The sequence below is a fragment of the Symsagittifera roscoffensis genome, chromosome 4 (assembly GCF_963678635.1).
Source record: "Symsagittifera roscoffensis chromosome 4, txSymRosc1.1, whole genome shotgun sequence".
Classification (NCBI taxonomy): domain Eukaryota; kingdom Metazoa; phylum Xenacoelomorpha; order Acoela; family Convolutidae; genus Symsagittifera; species Symsagittifera roscoffensis.
In genome coordinates this window covers 56,991,391-57,007,560 of record NC_087065.1, presented here as the reverse complement: position 1 = coordinate 57,007,560, position 16,170 = coordinate 56,991,391, and positions in this window count along the sequence as shown.

Sequence of the window (16,170 nt, the reverse complement as noted above, 5' to 3'; positions counted from 1 at the left end):
TTAGCGGATCCTGAAATAGATAATGATAAAACGTCAAGACAGAGAGTCAAGGCCCGGATCTCTACCAGCACGAAGCTACCTGGGACCGACAGAGTTACACCACCACATGTGACGCCACTCATGGATAACGGGGCGGCACTAGAGGAAGCCTTAAACAACATAGTGGGCAGTTTAGGAGAACAAAATGAACAGATGTCGATAAGGATGAGTGAACTGGAAAGAGCAGTTCACATTGAAAGAGAAAGTCTGCGGGAAGAAATAAACCGCAACAGACAAGAAGTTGACAGAAGCGAAAAACGCTTGAAAGAAAGAACAGACGAACATATGACGAGGAACTTGTCGCGAATGACAAGAGAGGCGGAACAGAGGGAGTTACGCTTAAGAGCCGACATGGAGAAGTTAAGAATTCAGCAAGAGCAGTCTCTTGGGTCTCTTGACACAAAGATAGACGCGATGATGGAGAGGCGAACGCAGGCTATCATGGATAGGTTGGACGGGCTACTAAGCAGCAAGAGTGGACCAAAAGAAGGAGAGCCGAACTCGGGAGGTCCCAGCAGGGAACCGAGGGTGAACTTCAATGAACATCAAAGGAGGAAGACAAATGGATCCACTAGAGGCAGGGGCAGTTCATCAGGCTATGCCACAAGGGGTAATACAGCATGGGGCCCGAACAGTAGAGCAAGTTCAACGGGGAACAGACAAACCTCGAACGAACGACCAACGCAAAGCACACATGCGACCGGGAGAAGCGATTCTGGCAACATGGGGCATACAGGCCCGAGGAGGAGTCACATGGGCCAAGCGGGAAACGCTCATGGTGATTCGGATTGTAGGGATGTACCGCACACAGAGCCTTCGACAAGGTGTGAGGACACTCAGGCGGGACACTCAAGGGATGCTACGGCAATGGCCACAGCATTTGAACCCCTGAACAGGTCTTTGGAGACATTCCTGACGAGGTTATCTAGAACCAATGAACGCAGTGAAAAGTCCAGAAGAATCTTTAAGAAACCAAGATGCTACAAAGACGAATCTGATGGCTGTATTGATACCTGGATAGAGGTAATGAAGCTACATTTCGAGGAAGAAGACTTGTCTGAGAGACAGGAATGCAGCGCGCTCACCAGCAACTTAGAAGGGACAGCCCTGAACTGTGTCATGGCCAAGAAACAGTATCAACGTGACACTGCTGAAAAAATCTTCGAAATCTTATTGAACCGTTTCGGATCAGGGGTGCAGGGGCACCAGGCGATGATGCGCTTCGAGAAACGGAGGCAGCGGGAAGATGAAACTATAGACAAGTTTCTCGATGATTTGGAAATGCTGAGAAGACGCAGCCAACCGGATGAGTCAAATCGAAGGATGAACCTGGCCGTAGCCTCAAAATTCATCGATGGTGTGAAAAACGATGAACTTCGTACGATGCTAGCAACGCATTACACACCACTATCAACTAATGCGCCAACACCGGAGGAGTTGAGACTCAAATCGAAAGAGTATCTATTGCTGAAACCTCCTTCGAGATCTGGATATTACAAGAACAATTATGGCAATTTTAACAACGGACCAGCGAACCAAGGGAACAATTGGTACAAACCGAGGGACGATATGGACAAGAGACGCTCTTGTGCTAATTGTAGTTCAACAGACCATCATGTGTCAGCATGCCCAGCTTATAAACAAGGCATGAAAGCAATAGGCTTTAGCCTCGAGGACGAAGATGCGTCAGAGTTGGAACATGAGGATTTCATGAGAGGAGTAATTGCGAAATTCGGCCCGAGGTGTTTCTTTTGCAACTTGGAAGGTCATTTTAAATCAGACTGTCCACAATTCTGGGATGCAGTGGCAGACATCAAGCATCCAAGGCATGAAGAAGCTTTATCAGGAGTGAAAGCGAGCAAGGCTCGACTTTTAAACGAAGCAGAGGCACGCAGGAAGGACAAACCTCAAGAGCTGGCGGCAAAGAAAATGCAAGCGGTAACAGGAGAAGCATGTGAACCGGAACCAGCAACTGCGGCCGATGACTTCAAGATCGATTACAAGGCAGCCGCAAAGGATGCTCTAAATAGAGTACAACAGGAACTGGTGACGAAAGAGATCGAACAAAGAGTGAAACTTGAACTGGAAAATGAAAAGCTTCAGGAGCAACTGAATACCTTCGAAGCAACGGAGTTCGAGGAGACGAAAACACCAAGCAGTTTAGATATGAAACTTAAAGTGATCTCCGGTAAGAGGTTCGGCATGGCGCCGCAAGGAAAGAAGATACAGTCGATAATCTCAGTGGCTGGACACCAGGTAATAAGAAATTTGAGTGAACCATCAGAGTTCACTTTAATGCATTTGGACACATATGCAGATTATCTGAGGCAGGTGGAGCCACGCACTGAGTCGAGAGCTGTGCGAGCACTACTAACGACGGGTGGCCCTCGCATGAAGAAACTTCATGGACGCTACTTGGAGGTCTATGGGCCGTATCAAATAATGCTGAACGTGGATGGAATCAGCATCTACACCAGGACTTACATAACAACAGATGATGACCAAATGGGGCAGATCTATTTGGGTGAAGAGGAACTCAAAGTCCGCAGGATAGGCCATGACGCCATGATGGAACAAGACGCGGTACATATTGGATATGAAGCAGATGTGACAGCACACCTGCTTGACACCAACGGAACAAAAATCGGAGTCACAGGGCTTCTGGACACAGGCGCGGTGGTGAGCGTGATGCCGATAAAAACCTGGGAGAGAATGGGCTTCACGCGGGAAGACTTGATTCCTACGAATCTCCGACTAGCCGCTGCAAATCGAGGAGCTATCTACGTAGCCGGAAGAACACCGGTGACGGTCCTTCACATGGGAGGACGGAACCTTTGGATGAGCTTCCTGGTGGTAGAGAATCTGGACGACGCCGACCAATTCATCTTGGGCAGAGATTTTGTCAGGAATTTTGACGTGATGATTGACTTGAACAACGGTCTAATACGGATTAGAAACCCGGACCGAAAGTATGTTAAGAGACCAATTAATAGGATAATAACAGATGAAAATAAGGTACCAGTTTTTTTGGACAGAAAAGTAAAGTTACAACCAGGACAAGCTGCATTTTTAGAATGAGAAATTTAAATTCGTTAAGTGATAGCAAACAGGTTTGCTTAGTACCGAATCCAAATAGTCAGAGTTCGGTGATTTTAGGCCGGAGCTTCTCGGTAACGCGAAACGGACTGTGTGTCAGTGTGTTGTTGAACACACTGGACACCACGGTTTCAATCCAGCGTGGAAAGAAGCTTGGCTACGCCTTGCCGATGAGGACCGACTATGAGGAGACAGAAAACTCGAAGAAATATAGTGTGAAAGACTGTCCTTATCATGCAAATAAAGATAAAATTTTAAAGAGGATTGATGAATTAAAATCTATTCGTAAATTGTTTTCAATGAAATCCGAAACGGACGACGGCTTATCAAGCTGCTCGAATTTTCCGGAACGCCCCTCGTCATATGAACTAGATTCTGACAAACCGGTTTTGCCAGAAATAGAACATTTAAAAGGAAAAATAGGTGAGGGAGATTTTGAAAAATTGCGGGACCTCCTAGATCGGAACGCCGAAGTATTTTCAAAACATAAGGCGGACATCGGTTGCTGTAATTTCGTCGAACACGAAATCGAACTAGAAGAGGGCGCCGTTCCCCATAGGGAAGGCGCAAGGCGAATGACGCCACATAAATCGGAAGCGTGCCGAGCGGAAATAGAAATGTTGCTTGAATACGACATGATAGAACCCTCGAAATCACCATGGGCTTGCGGAGTAGTAATGGCGAAAAAGAAAGGGGGGCAGCTTAGATTTTGTTGCGACTTTCGTTACTTGAACGCGGTAACGATTAAAGATGCGTACCCGATACCGCGAATAGACGAGAGCCTATCCAAACTTGGTGATGCAAAGTTCTTCACCACATTGGACTTGGGTTCTGCCTTCTGGCAGGTTCCTCTGCGAAAGAAGGACAGGGAGAAAACAGGATTCGCGTGCGAATTGGGGTTGTACCAGTGGAAGAGGATGCCCTTCGGCTTGTGCAATGCAACAGCAACCTTTCAAAGGCTGATGGCTCAGGCTTTGACAGGAGTGACCAAGAAGTACGGGAATCTCTTGATGTGCTACGTGGACGACGTAGTCATAGCGACACCAACCCTGGAGGATCACATTGATCGACTCGATGAGGTCTTCGGATGTATGAAAAGAGCAGGCTTGAAATGCAAACCATCGAAATGTGAAATCCTTAGGGATTCGATCAAGTACCTGGGGAGAATGGTGGACCGGCATGGTGTGAGGCCAGATCCAGAAGCAGTAGAGGCTGTGCTGACATGGAAAGCTCCTAGAACGGACACACAGCTCATGAGCTTCCTAGGGTTTGCCAATTACTACCGAGAATTCATAAAAGGATACGCGGACAAGGTGTACCCGATGCAGAAGCTGATGCGCAACAAAGGGAAAAAGTTCGAATGGAACGATGAGGCACAAGTTGCTTTCGAGAACATAAAGCGGGAACTGTGCGAAGCGCCAGTGCTGGGCATGCCTACAGAAAAGGGCATGTATGTCCTTGACACAGACGCATCGGTAGTGGCCATCTCAGGAATATTGCATCAGGAGCAAGAATGGAACGGAAGAACAGTCCTCCGTCCCATTGCATACGGCAGCAAGGTCTTGAGTGACACAGAGATGAAATATGGCGCACCGAAAGCAGAAATGTTTGCAGTAGTCACCTTCGTGGAAAAGTACCGTGCATACTTGGGGAGCGCTCCCTTCAAGTTACGCGTGGACAACAGAGCGTTATCCTGGTTGAAGACCTACTCGATGGATCAGAGTTATATTGGTAGATGGATAGTCAGATTGGATGGCTACCATATGATAATCGAACATAGGATGCGTGATAAACATCAGAATGCTGACAGTCTCAGCAAGAAAACTGAGTTCTATGAAAGATTGGAGCAGAAGCAGGCCAATCAGGCGGAAGTAAAGGAGGGATTCTCGTTTCTGGACAAAGAAACTTATGAAGCGCTTCCCTTAACGAGATGGTTGGATAAGTCTGGAAATCCAATTCCAGGGCATCCTGAGTTACCTGTAGAGAAAGCAGCTGAGATAAAGATCCTGTCCAAGGAGGATCCAGTCCCCTTAGATTTGTTGCTGCGCTCGAACCTGGTCCAGCAAGAACTCTCTCGCATGAATATAAACAGCCTCTCATTATTGGATAAAACGGTGCAAGTCACACCACAAGTAATGCGGATGCTGGGTGGATTGTTAGAAAGAGAAGTGACCAGAGATGACCCCGAGTGGACAGCAGCAGTGGCATCGCTAACAGTCAGTAAGAAAGTGAAGATCATGCCGTCCAGACAACAGCACGAAGAGAACAAGAGGGATTGTAGGACAATAGTTCAGCAACTAGTATCCTCAATACCCCAAGAGATTTTAACCAGTACTTCTTACGGACGGAAAGAACAGGGGAGCAGCAAGCGAAAGAAAACCGTCACCTTTGTAGACCGGGAAAAAGAGGGTGAAGAGGTAGAACAAAATCTGCTGCAAGACTATTTGTCCGGGGAGAAGGATGAGGAGAAAAACCAGCAATCACAAGATCAACACCCGGGACAAGTGAATTTGTCCGGGGAGTCCGAGATAGACGAGAAAATTCCTGATGAGAAACAGGACCTAGAGAACAAAGTTTTGTCCGGGGAGTTCAGATGGATGCGAAGGAAATACGGACATGATCTGGAGGAGCGTGCAGTCTCCGGCACAACACCTTCGACGGATGATAAGTCAGAAAGCTCGAGAATGAACACCTATTCAGACAGGGATTCGACCTCGGGATCAGAACTGTCAGAACTGGCGATACACACGCTACTAGTGGAAACTCGGGCGAGAAACCTGGACAGAGAGGTGTACCAGGATCCTGACAGTGATCGCTACCTAATACCAAGCGAAAGAGTCTTTGACAACGCAGCGGATGACTTAGAAACGATAGCGGTATCGAAACGTTCGATAAGCCTGTTGCCGCAAAAAGAGGTAGTCAGGACTGATCTTCAGCCGTTTCAACAAGAAACACAACCGTTGGCGAAGATTTGGTGCGTTAAGATGGAAGAAGACACACATCAGCCCAACGAGCTGAACAGTCAGATGAGAATCATGAAGACGTACTTGAAGGCGAGATACAGACTCTCGGACCTTCTAAGGGCGCAGAGAAATGATCGCATGACAAGCAACCTAAAAAGGTGGATAGAAAACGGTGCACCTGACAAAGGTGACCTGGAAGAAGACAGCTATAGGATCCTAAGACAATACTTCATGCAGAAGGAGGGGAGATTATATCTGAACAAGGACGGGATCGTGGCTTGCAGGAGAAGAGAAGAAGACAAGGTCTTATACAAATATAACGCGATAGTGTTGCCGCAACTCTATCAGACAGAACTATTATTCAGGTCGCATGATCAGATGGGCCATCAAGGGATCGACAAAGTGTATCAGAGGATCCTGAAGCGCTTTGAGTGGCCTGGGATGAAAAAGGCATGCGAGAAATGGGTGACAGCATGTCTGTCATGCCAACAGGTCAAGGATCCTAGGAAGTTGCGATTTCCTTTACAATCAATTGAGTCGTCTGAATTCAACGAGGTGGTGCAGATAGATCACCAGAAGATATGCATGACAGACAGCGGTTACAACCAAGTCTTGGTCATGATAGATCACTTCACGAAGTATGCAGAGGCCGTGCCCTGCATAACTGCCTCGGCGGAAGAGACATGCGACCACCTGATCAATACGTGGATAGCAAGACACGGATGTCCAATGACGTTTCAATCGGACAATGGAACGGCTTTCGTAGGCGAGCTTACGAAAGAGCTTATGAAACGGTCACAAGTCGCTCAGGCTCACTCCACGACATACCACCCTCAGACGAATGGCTTAGTGGAAAGACAGAATAGGACGTTAGTGTCGATGCTGAGAGTATATTGTTCCAGGTACATGACCGATTGGGACAGATACCTTCCACAGGTGATGGGAGCTTATAATAGCACGCAACACTCCACCACTGGAGTCAGTCCACACATGATGCTGACGGGACACGAGAAGTCTTTACCCTTGACATTCTTCTACCCAGATTATGAGGGAAAGAAAACATCCCCACAGGTCTACGTGAGGGACGTGATCAGACGCCAACAGGAGTTGAACGACTTGTGTAGACGAAACACTCAGCAGGCACAGGCAAGGCAGAGGAAAAGATTCGACAAGAAAGCAGCTGGTGCAAAGGCTTACTCGGTGGGAGACTACGTATGGGTATTTCAGAACGTTAGACCACCGAAAAGTACTGGCTTGGTAGAGACGGTGAAAAACATGCAAAGCTCTGTTTAGACGCTAGCCAGTCGTCTTAAGACTTAGTTTTGTTATCCGTCGATATGTATCTTCCGGGCGAATGTTACATGTATGTTTTTATGGCGCTCCAGGGACAAAAAAGCTTCTGAAGAAGTGGAGGGGACCCTTCATGATTACAGAGGTGCACCAAGAGGGACGCTTTTATAGACTGAGTACTGGCCGAGCCGCCCACTACGAGAACATCAAGCCACACAATCCATCGACAGAAGACTGGTGTATACCTGCAGACATGGAAGAAGGGGATTATCTAATGATGGATCCTGCTTGTGAGGTCAATGAAAAAGGCACCAGGGAGAAGAACGATGGAAACGAAGTCGTAGAGGAAGGTACGGATACACCATTGGACCTGGATCCAAACGAACAGATCGAAGCAAACGATGAAACCTTGCCCTACGCAGAGGAAGATTGGCAGGATTCCGAACAGACAGAGGTTCCCAAGAACATGGAACCAGATCTTCCGTTCACGATGCAGACTCGTCAGAAAGACGGGACGAGACTAAGAAAGAAATACAATCCTTACGGTGACGACTTTGTAGTGGATAGGATAGATCTAAAGAAAATAGTGGAGGAAGTAGTGGGTTTAGAGGAAATAACAGTGTCACAGGACATTGACATAGTCGATGATCACAACGATGAGTGGGTTGACGACTGGTCGAAACCCGAGGTGGAGTTCGACGATGAGCAACAGCAGTCAAATGAACAAGACCTGACGAACCTGCGTGTCTTAGAGTGGCTGAACGACATGACATCAGACCCTGAAAAGACCAGCGTTACGATTCAAGACGTAGATCGCGAAAGCGCGAAATACATTAAGACCGAACGAGATGATCCTTCCTGGGCTGCCCAGGAAGGACAACTTCTCATTCCAGCTTCTAATCTTGACTTAATACCCGGTATGCGATCGACGGGGACGCCGATGGATATTTTTGTCCGGGGAGTGGGGGTAGGACTTACCCACACTGAAAACTTGATAATAAAAAAATTGAGAATAGCAAGAGAAACAGGAAACTTAGAAGCAGAAACAGGTGAAGAACCTAAGAAACCTGACATAGGCAGGGTAGTTGAGTCATATTTTAATTTACCAAATGAATATTCTAGTAACATAATACTAACAGACAGTGATTTCATACTCACAAACAGAACATGTGCGGTAGCTATCACCGCAGACATGAGTTTTAGGACGGCGCTAGCGGCAGATTTTAAGAGGGAATATAAAAACGTGGAATTCCTTTGGAAGCAAAGACCAGGGATAGGGGGCGTAGCAGCCTTACCCCCGGCGGTGTCGCAAATACCGGGAAAGTACTTATGCTTCCTGGTAACGAGGGCGACAGAGAAGCAACACGTGGACCCAGAAAATCTAGTCTTGTCTTTGACGAGGCTGAGGGACTTCCTTGTGGAAATGGACGTGAAGGAGCTTTCGCTTCCAGTGTACGATCCAAATAGAGGAAGACTGCATCCTCGGGAATTGTACGCGCTTGTACACGTGATATTCTCTGATACGAACATACAAGTATATCTACATAAGAAATATTACTTAAGTATAGGCTGAGTGATGTGCGAGAGGGTGTTAGGCCAAAGACTAAGTTGTGTGTAATATGTGAGAGGTGCGTTATGTTATGTTATGTGTTAGGTTATTAAGATCATGGGTAAGTAGGGGTTAGTGACCATGAACAACTAAATGACGATCTTGGGAATAGATCCAAAGTTTGGACTGTCCAATCTTAGGTCGAATTCCAAAATTTTAGAAACCAATTGATTTTAATAAATTTTAGGATAAATATCTTTTTATCTGAACTGTCTTTAAGCAGATTTTAACGATGTATGTTAAGGTGAAATTGACAATTGTGACATTCGTGATTTCTTTTCTAGATCCTGATTGATCATTTAATTGCTCACTTGAGTCAAAACTTGAAATCGAAATCAAATTAAATTTGGAGAAGAACAGTATGGATAATTTCAACCTGGATGAATTGATGGACCTGGCAGAGGCATATGTAGGACCGATGGTAGATGCGATCTATCGTCGGCTGATCGAACGAGACTTCGCTCTGGAGGACCCAGAGGTGGTCATGTTGCTGACCGCCCTGATTAACATCTTGGGGCACGACAACCGTGGGGACCGCCCCACGGAAGTCCTGTTGATGGCAGCATATGGAGAAAGAGGAGTACTAGACCGCCCGAACATGAGAGTGATGAGGTGGAGAAACGGGGCTCTCTCAGGGAGTGACTTGGCGAATGAGCCTGGGTTGGGAAGTTCTAGGACTTACCAACCAGGTGAGATGCCAATGCCCTCCAAGCCCAAACCTGGGCTGACGAGAATGCATCAGGAGATGAACAGTGAGGCGACCTCGTCTGGTTCACCACTGAGAGTAGCTGTGCCACCAAAAGGGGCGAGAGTAACACAGAAGGTTCAGACGAACCAAACCATACAAGATCTGGACGAGATGAACGATCAGTTGAGAAGTACGAAGAAGGAGTTAGACGATATGACGAAGACCATGCTGGCGATGGAGGAAGACCGGGACATGTGGAGAAAGTTGTTTGAAGACTGCAACAAAAAGCAGGGTCAAGAGATCGAACGCTTAAGGCAGGAATACAAAGAGCGATCGGAGCAGGTGGCGTTGACGACGTCCATTGAGAAAGTGATACCTGCAAGGGATATTCCTCGTGGGCAGTCCCCGATGGAGCTCTTGACACCTCGAGAAATGAGTCAAACAACGGAGACACGGCTTCCAGCAGAGACGAACCGAGTAACAATCCCGGATCCTAGTGACACCTTGGGTGATCCCGTCGTAGAACAGACAGTGAGAAAACTGATAGAGACCGCTGGACGATTGGTCGCTAACAAGAATGCACCAGGTTCCGGGGTGACTGCACCCTATGGAACGATTGACGATACGGGCAGAGTACAACTCTCCCAGACAATAATCAGACAAGGGATAAGTGACGTGACGCCACTCAGGGGGAGTTCGAAGATCACAGAGAGAAAAGTAAGGAAGATGCCAGCGAAGAAAGTGTCTCGTGTAATGGACGTGCAGAAGAATAATCAATTAAAGTATAATTTCACGGGAGTTCCGGAGACAGATCCGAGAGCCTGCTTCAATCGAGCTACCTGGAGCCCGGCTGTGAACCTGCAGCAACCACCACTCGGGACATCTCACCTGATATTGGGAGACAGCTTAGTCCGAGTGCTAACGAATTTGAGGACCTCATGGGTCACCACGGTGATGGCCTTTGGAGGCGCGACAATTGCCCAATTATACCGGATGGTGGAGCTGATGAATCCCGGGAGGATACCCAGTGTGATGATATTAGTTGGGACGAATGATATCTCCAGAGGATCAGACGAGCAGGAAGCACAGTGGGAATCAATGATGGTGTGTTTGTTCACCACTCTCTGGCAGAAGTTCAGTTGCGCGGTACTGACCGTTTGCACGGTGCCAATGAACGCAAGAAACCTGACAGCATCAGGAAGAAGGCACAACGAGGGAGTCATGAGATGGAACAACATCATAAGAAACCTAGCAAATCGAAATGCCGGAAGAATGATCCTTATGGACATTGAACACGAGTTGAGAGCCATGGAGCAAGCCAGACTGACTTCGGATGGCATCCACTTTGACACCATCGAGGGACAAGCTTGGTTGAATCGAGTCTTCCAAGAACGGTTGGACGAGTTAGAAGCAGAACTCTCTGACACAGGAGTACTGAAGGAAGAGGGAACGGTGAATGATACGGTGATCACTACCTTTGTGCCTCCTAACCTGGAAACGCGTTTGGGTACAGTCCCAGCCGCAATAAATTACCGGCAACAAAGCTCCAGCGAATCAGGTCGAAGAACTGACGTGCAGGATCGATTGGGAGAAGCACCGACGAGGAGGACAATTCATCCTAGGAGAAGGATAGGACCCGTCAACCAACCAAACGAAGGAGTAGCAGGCACGTCCAGATCAGACACTAGATCGGAGACAACGAGTAGCAGTCGAGAAGAGAGACCGAACAGAGGCTCATTGTTATGGTCTAGACCCATGCCGTCTCCCTGGCACATATACAAAGAAGAACTGATGAAGCTGGACCTGCAGAAAGTAAGCTTCATCGAAGATGCAAGGAGGATGCTAAATGGAGCGACGCTATCCGTCAGCAGATTATACTCAATAACCGGCGTAGACTGGTTGATAGCCGCTAGCATAAATTTCAGCTCCACGACAGCCTTAAGATTTGCTGACTTGGAAGGACTGCCCTCCAATAACACAATGGGACCTGTGAATGCAAGACCGTTGCAGGATGTCAGATTGAACCATGAGGAGAGGAATCGTGAGGAAAGGCCAGGAAGATTCCTGACGGCGAGAGCGCCAATTGGACAACACGTGAAGATATTCAAGCAACTGACGACACCACCTAGTCATGTGAAGGAGAGAGTATACCCAAAAAAAGTGAACCAAGATGGTGATGCCCAGAGATATGGCGGATTGACAGCAATAAAGAAAGATGAGAGCATCTTCACCGCCTACGACAAAGCAGAAATGAGAAAGGCCAAGATCATGGTAGTAGCGAATTCAGAGTTCGTGTACACCTCTAAGTCTTTGTTTTGGCCGGACGTCATAATGCTGGCCGCAGTTGACCTAGACCTATTGCAATCAGTGTCATTGGCTATAGGGGTACAGAGGCAGACAGAGATGAACCCGATAACGATTGTGTTTGCTGGCATCAATGACCATCTGCACAGTAGAGGTTTTCTGAGCAGGCTCAGAGATCCTGCAACAGCAGAAAACGCAGTATGGCCCGCGATAAAAGACATCCTGGAGTCAATGGGTGAAGTGGTAGACGCGACAAAGGAGGGAACATTCAACAAAGTGGCGTTGAGAGTAGTATTTGCGTTGTCTCCGGGATATGCATATCTCCCGGATGGACTGAAATTTGTGTATGCAATGGTAGCCTTACTTTCGGAGGGAAAATATGATGTGATCATATCAGCCCCGAATCGCATGATAGAAATGGAGAACCTGAGGCCACTTAAGGCTGAACTGCCTGCAGTATGGTCAGATATCTCAAACGCGATGAGAGGGTTCAAGGACCACGCGCTACACATGTTGGTGTTGGACGAAGTGCTGGGGTTGGAACTGTCCAACTTCAGTCGGCAACTCAAACTGAAACCAGGAATAGATGACGACCATCGAGTGATTACGGCAATGTCCAACGACTTGTGGTTCCGAGCAATGGAAGTGGCGAGTGAAGACACGAGAAGAAAGAATTCACTGGAGACGAGAGCTCATCTGGAAGCGATGGTGCTGAGAACCAAGCCGGAAGCAAACCAGTGGCTACACCTGAATCCGAGAGTAGCGGCATTGGGTGCAGATGCTTTTCAGCAAGGCTCAGTAATGATCACTAAGATATACGCCTACTTGTTGAAGGAGGTGAACCTGGCGGAAAATGCCGGAGAAAAGACAGCTGAGTTCGTGAACAGAATGTGTCAGATTACTCTGGAAACCTTCTGGACCCAGGAAGTGAAAGGACAGGAGGGATTTGAAAGGACAGACAGCATGCTAGAAGGGTTGGGAGCCGGATGGACCGCGTCCTTCTTGGCAAAAGTCTACCCGAAAGTCTCGCACTACTTGATAAAGGAATTCCTCCAAGCGGTAGTGAAAGTATCGATAGTGGAATTAATAGCCCTGTTTGTAACATTTGGAGCGGAGAATTTCGTGAAAGGACCGGTGATACTGCTTACGGATGGAATACAGAACCTGCGACTAGATGGACTTTTGACGTTGATCGCAATAACCCACGGAAACTTGGGAGGGCTGATGAAACTGGCACGTTGTCCAGAGCAGATGAAAGAGAGAGTGAGGAATCTGGATATGAAGAAATCCACAGACTCGTGGAACAAAATAAGAGACCTGAGACACACTCTTATCCAGTATCTCTTGCAGCAAAATCGCTTTGGAACCGGAGAAGACGAGACAATTGAAAGAGAGGAAGATGTTAGACGACATGTTGGAGGCATGCCGCTGTTAACAGATTTGAGCTTAGCTATGAGAATCGATCCCTTGGCACTGATCAGAGGAGTCACGGAGTTCGTGACAGTGATCTATGGACCAGCAGTCACCTTTGCGTTCCCTGACGTTAAAGTGGAAGCATATAGGAGGTCGGTGTTGCACCTGAACCTCATATCGGCAGTGGACGGTAGTACACTGAACTGGTGTGAGCAGCACGCATTGCGAGAGCTCATGAGTGAAGATCTGTTATTTGCGAAAATATCGGAGCCAGAGATGACAGTCATCAATTTTGACGATCACTTCTGTGACCGCATGGGAGAAGTAGAAAGAGGGCACATCGAGGTGTTTCCAAAGCTTTGGAATCTGAGGCCCTATGACAAAACGAATGGCGAAATGACCAGAGTGCCTCGTCTCACAGCAGCGTATCACAAGGTGAGAGAAGAGACGAAGGACTGGGGCGATTACAAGAAGCTACCCGAAGCAATCCCCGAATTCCCTCTGATAAGAAGGATGTTGCTCGGAGCAGTCTCCGTAGTACAAACTCCTAGGTTGAGAGCATTCGAAACCAATGAAAGGAGAGTAGGGAATTTCTCGGCGACGATGGATCCATACTTCGTGGGGAGAAATGCCGCCGTGTTACAGTACACACGATTTGCGTACACGGATCAAGCGACGAGAAGGCGAATAAGCAGCGCCGCTACTCCCAAGCCTGAAGGATTTGATGAGGAATGGAGACGACTAGGCTCAGCTCCAATGAGGATGAGAGGCAGGACTGAATTGCCTGAAGCCTCAGTAATCCTGACTAGTGTGAGAAAAGAGATGAAAGTTGCGGGAATATTGCAGACGAGAATTTTCCTAGCACCCTTCGGCTGCGAAGAAACTAAAGTGGTCCATGGAGAAGAGGAAGATAAATCAGCCGGTACATTGCTCATACCGAGATTCCAGGAAGAAGCTGATGATGACAAACAAGGACCATCGAACTCGAATGGGGACAAGTCAGAAGGAGATGACGGACAGGGTGGAAACCGTCAGACGGAAGAACCCATGCAACAAGATCAAGCTGGTGGGGAGGACGACAGGGCATCGACAGGAGGAACATCCAGCCTGGATTTCAATATCTTCAGTGATCTTGAGAATAATGCAGACACGTTGGAAACGACTGAGCCAGCGGATGAAGGCATCTCGACACTGGAACCTCCGTCAGCCTTTGAGGAGATGAAACGGAATTTGCCGGAGAGCAGCTCTCCTGGCAATACAAGAAATAACGATCAGAGAATCCTCATGGAATCACCTCGGAGGAGAAGAATAGAGGCCTCAGCCAGAGTACCTTTCTTGGGAACGCTACCCGAAGAAGAATGGGAAGTACATCACCGAGACCACGAGAGTAGGACGGGATGTAAGCTGGACAGAGTGGCGTTCATGGAAGAAGTCTGGACTGTGATTCAGAGCTATGGGACCCAGTCCATTCTCAAAACAGGTCTCAATCAACCCTTGGTGAGAGAAGTACTTGACAAGCTTGATGAGTGTGAAGGGAGACTGAGTGAGTTATTGATCGACTCAGCCACTGATGAGAGTGAAGCGAATTCTCCCATCAAGATGACACCGCAGGACAATGAAGGAGAGGTGGTGTACCTGTCAAGGACCAGGAGAGGAACGATGCGATCGAAAATGGTGATTGATAAAATCAATGCGATGAAAATGAAGTTAGGCAGCAGAGTGATGCCGAGGAGGATTGGAAAGACGAAAGTGGATTCGGAAATATCGATGAAAGCTGGTAACTCAGCGAAAAGAAAACGAGTTGAGGAAGTCATGGATTTGGGGCAAGGTGATTACCAATTGTCTGGCACAGATAGAATATTAACTGATATAGCGATGGTGCCACCCATTCTCATGGCGGGGTTAAAGTCAACCGGTTATAAATCCAAAAGGAGTGACCGCACTCTGACTGGAGCGACTTTAGAAATGGAAATACTCAGTCAATGTGGAGAGAGTAAAATGAGGGACTTCAAGCCATCTCCAATGAATCATGGAAAGGGAAGTGTTGCAGGACAACTAACACCAGTGGAATACAACAGACTGACAGTGTCTGAGACAGTGTCGATAGATGAACCCACCGGTGGATACATGGAGATGTTGGAATACCGAAACTCGGCTAGAGGGCATGTAATGGCCCTGGAAGAGGAAAAAGCCATGGAGGGTTATCTGGAAACAATGTTGCAAGGCACCACCTTCAAGCAGAAGGCGTACGGAACTTTGGCGTCGTCTGACGTACAGGCGGAGACGATCGAGCAGTTGGTGAGCCTTCCATGGAAAGCAGTAGTATTGAGGTATTTCGAAGAGGAAATGAGGACTACGCCAAGAATACATGCTCTCGTGGCAGTACCTTACGTAAGGACAGAATTACAACTCAGGCTCGCCTGGTGCATGATGGGACTGACTAGCGAAGAATATGATTCGGGAGAAAGGAAGAGATCAAAGGAGGAAAAAGTTTTCCTTATGACGAATCTGAGGGATCTGATAGTCCAGGAGGGAGCAGCAGTAGCGTGTGCAAAGCGGAGAGACGCTCTCTGTTTCATTCGATTCCTGATAGAGCAGATTTCAGTACCTGCATTAAGCACTTGTGTTAAAATGTTGAAGGAAGGCGATGAGCGAACGAAAGCCATGTTCTTACTAGCAATGCTGGATATGCAGCAAAGTAAACCGATGAGGGTGAACATGAAAGAACCTGAAGAACTGGAACCCATGAAAAAGATAGACGAGATCAG